The following is a 4,354-nucleotide window of genomic DNA, read 5'->3' as shown; positions in this document are numbered from 1 at the left end:
ACTGACAGGCTATTTCCCAAAAGAAGCCATTTTGTTAAGAAACAGCATGAGTATTTTGAGCTCAGTTCATCCTTTTGTAGGCTAATGGTTTAATATTTTACCTTACTCAGGAAATTTATATAAATTTTATCTCAGTGATTCAGCTTAGTGCTTTCTTGAAGCCAAAGGTAACTTACCTCAAATTAAAGCTCCAACCATTAAAGCTGTGGGACATTGAGAAAATTTCTTAACTTCTCTAAACTTCAATTTATTTATTTACAAAATAGGAATAATATATTACTAATATGATTACTAAGGAGCCCTGGTGGTGCAGTGGTTGAAAGCACTCGCTGCTGATTGAAAGGTTGGCGGTTCAAACCCACAAGCCGCTCTGCAAGAGAAAAATGTGGCAGTCTACTTCCATAAAGATTTACAGCCTTGAAAATCTCATGGGGCACTTCTACTCTGTCCTATAGGGTAGTTATGAGTTGTAATCAACTTGATGGCAAACCTGTTTGTTTTTTTTTTCAATATATTTACTAGGAGCCCTGGTGGCACAGTGGTTAAATATTAGGCTGCTAACTGAAATGTCAGCAGTTCAAACCCATCAGCTGCTCTGCAGGGAGGAAGATGTGGCAGTCTGCTTCCATAAAGATTACAGCTTTGGAAACCCAATAGGATACTTCTACTTTGCCCTACAGTATTGCTGAGTTGAAATTGACTCCATAGCAGTAGGTTTGGATTTTTGGAATATGCTTACTAAGGAGCCCTGGTAGTGCTGTGTTTAAGTACTTGGTTGCCAACCAAAAAGTTGGTGGTTCAAACCCACTAGCCGCTCCAAGGGACAAAAGACCTGACCATCTGTTCCCATAAATTTTACAGCCTAGGAAACCTTATGTGGGGAAGTTTTACTCTATCGTATAGGGTTGCTATGATTGGATTTGACTTGAGGACACACAACAGTATGGTTACTCTGAGGATGTGTGTATGCAAAATTAGTACATAATTCCTGTCAGGTAATATATGGTCAATAAAATTTTATTATAATAGGGATAATGAACAGGCAAGGAAGTATGTCTGGAAGCGATAGTCTCCCATTAAGTCAGAAGATGAGATAGTAGTAGTAAGAGAGTCTCTTGGTAACTGTTGAATCATGCATAGGTTGCCACCAACTTTGACTAAAGGTGGAGCTGTCTTGATTTTCTACTTTGCACATTTGACAAATAAACATGGCACTCAATCCTCTGGTTAAAAACTACTTTCCTAGTAAGTGTCACATTTCTTAACCAAATATCATGTAAATATTTTATTTCACGGACAAGAATCAACATAAATCCAATCCCTCATTTTCACCTGTTGGCTCTCAGCACTCATTCAGGTTCATTAATTCACTGGAATGACTCACAGCTCACAGAAAGAACTATGATTCCAGATTTTATTAGAGCAAAAAGTACAAAGCAAGGTCATCGTAAGGAAGAGATGCATAAGTGAGGTCTGGAAAGATTCCCAGTGGAGAGCTTTTATATCCTAAAGAGGGCATGTCACCCTCCCTTTGCCAACTGGGAAGCTCTGGGAGCCTCCTCCTTCAGAACTCGTATTAGTCTCAATCACTATGTAGTCATGACTGAGACCTCAGTGGATATGCACAATAGGTTCAATTGTGCCTCCTGAGGTTAGTTGATACAAGTGTTTTGAGGGTCTAGCTTTGCCCCATTCATTAGCACATATCCTTAGATGTGGTCCGGAGGTTTTGGATCATAAAAGTAGCTCAATTAATCAGGAAAACAAGGATTATCACTCAGTAACCAAGGACAAAGGCCAATTGTTTTGTTTTTTTGGGTTGTACAATTCATGACTGCACAGTTTTCATAAATGTTGTTCTTGCTTACCGATATATCTCGTTCTTCTTTTCATCAAGGCACATAGTAAGGCTGCATTAACTCAACTCCTGTAATGTTAGGCATGACCATATGCCTTGCTTGATTCAATAAATATAAGCATGGATAATGTACATCACTTTTGTATGGAAGAACTTAAGATCTAGTGCTCTACTCCTATTATATTTTTCATGCTGCACCAACCAAGGAGGTGGTATGTCTCAGATGATGAAAGTACAAAGTGTTAAATCCTCTGACATCTTGGACACTGAATACCTAAATAGAGGACAACCCACTGAAATTGAGCGGCTGTTGAAGTAGCATAACCTGTGTACCTTACCAACCCACAAACTAATTCCAGAAGAGGCACAAAGACAGGGATACTTATCATTGCAAGGGGCTAATATCAATTACCATAACTCTGAGCCACAAATAATGCACTCAGATTCTCACCCCAGATGGCTAATCTACTCAGTAGAATATTGACATTATAACCTTTTCCCATTGCAAACATCCTCTGAATTTAGTGAAGCTTTTCAATGTTTTAATTTTTCAATTACCTCTTATCTTTTCTAAAAGGTAATATTTTAAGTAAAACAGGCTAAATTAGCCCTTCTTACTTTTCTCTTCCAGTCTCAACAGGGCAATAAAATACGTAGTTGAAATTCATTCTCATGCTTAGAAAGATTAGTGGATAATAGAATCAAAATAAGGAGCATTTCAACATTAATATACCAAGAGTTGTAGTTAAAAATGTACCACCTTATGAGCTAGTGGGCATAATATTCAGCCAGATAGGTCTGGGAGAATTGTATAATACTTGGAAAGACATGTGAGCTAAAGTGGATTAAGAACTCATTTTCTTCCACCATCTGGTACATTCACTTTTATTGTGGAAAATGATCTACTCAGCTGTACTGTTCAGCACAATCCTTTTAAACTTTTCCTTCCATGAATGCTTACAAATCTCTGATTTACCTGATGTATTAATATATGATGGTGGTAATGTAAAGTTTTTCCATTAGAAAAATTTGATTAGGGAAGACATTAAGGTGTGTGATTTGACTGACAAGAAATATGGCAGCTTTTCTTAACATTATGTAGAAGAAGAATGTATACATCCTGAGAACCTGGCACCAAGGATGTCTGGTTATTTACATGTTGAAGAGCCTTGGCTGAGAGCTTCAAATACCTATAACAGAAAGGGAAAAAAAAGAAAGGCGCTACATACATTGAGGGATGGGAAAATGTTTAGGGAACAAAGCAGAAAGGCAGGAGAGAAGTAGATTCTGGTACTAGAAAAAAGTGGGTTTGTTTGATACTTCAGAAAAATCTCAATATCATATTCGTGCACACCTACATTTTAGTTTCTATTGCTTGGTAATTGAAGGTCTGGGTTAATATAAGTCACTGGCAGCTTTGTTTTCCAATTATACATTTCTCAGTTTTCACTTTTTTAGAACAGGTAAAATATTCCTAGCATAGCTTCTTTTTTTTTTTTTTTTTTTTCATTTAATGTGAAGCTGACTGTTGGTGGTGAAAACCATATAATTGTTCTAAATAAACTCACTTTAAATTTATAATCAAAAGTTTTTAACGGGTATAGAATATTTCCAGAAAATTTCCTTGTATTTTCCTTATTTATTCATTTTTCCACTGTCCAAGGTGACACTTTTCACCCTCTATCTCTTCAAATCACCATCCCACCTTAGCTAATGACCTCAGTGCATGCTTTATAATGAAAAGATGCAATTAGAGAACTACTTGATTTTGTTGCATAAATCCCACCAACCTACTGGTATCTATACTCATATAGTCTCATTTCTTTCCTTTTATGGTGGAAGAAGGATGTCTTCTATTTAAGGCCAAAAGCTCTGCTTGATCCCATCCTTTGTTGCATACTCAGTGCCTGGATCCTTGTATGTTCAGCTATCTAATGGACATCTCCATATGGATGTCTGATAGGTATCTTAAACCTATCAAGCAATCTGTGGTAGTTAAGGTAGTGTTAACTTGGTTGGGCCCAGTTAAATGGCTGGGCAACTGGTGGTAGTTATTCCCCATGATGAGACTGGAAATCAACTCCATGGTGAAATCTACCACAAGCAGCTGAGTAGCTGCCTTAGGGATGTGCTTCCTATATATAAGAAGCAGCTTTGGGGATGGTCTCTAGTTTATGGTACACTTGAACCCTGCGTGTAGCTGAGTCGTTGTTCAGCAGCCTGCCATGCTCTGCAGATTTTGGGACTGTCAATGGACTTGAATTAGTGGCCTGCTGTGTTGTTTGGTAACATTGGAATTGTGCCTTTTTACTTGTCAGCCTCAGCTGCCAGCAGCTGTCTGAGTGAAGAAAAGCCTCTAGCTTCAGTGGGCTGGGAGCAGGAGGTAGAGCTGAAGCCCAAGGTTGAGGGGCTTTCACCCAGGCCCTGTAGCCTGGCACTTTGAACTTGGACTTAAAGCCTCCAAAGTTTAAGAGAATAAACTCCTGTTTGCTAAAG

The sequence above is a fragment of the Orycteropus afer genome, unplaced genomic scaffold (assembly GCF_000298275.1).
Source record: "Orycteropus afer afer isolate SDZICR_OR568_19922 unplaced genomic scaffold, OryAfe1.0 scaffold00253, whole genome shotgun sequence".
NCBI lineage: Eukaryota > Metazoa > Chordata > Mammalia > Tubulidentata > Orycteropodidae > Orycteropus > Orycteropus afer.
Note: the sequence above shows the minus strand (reverse complement) of the source record.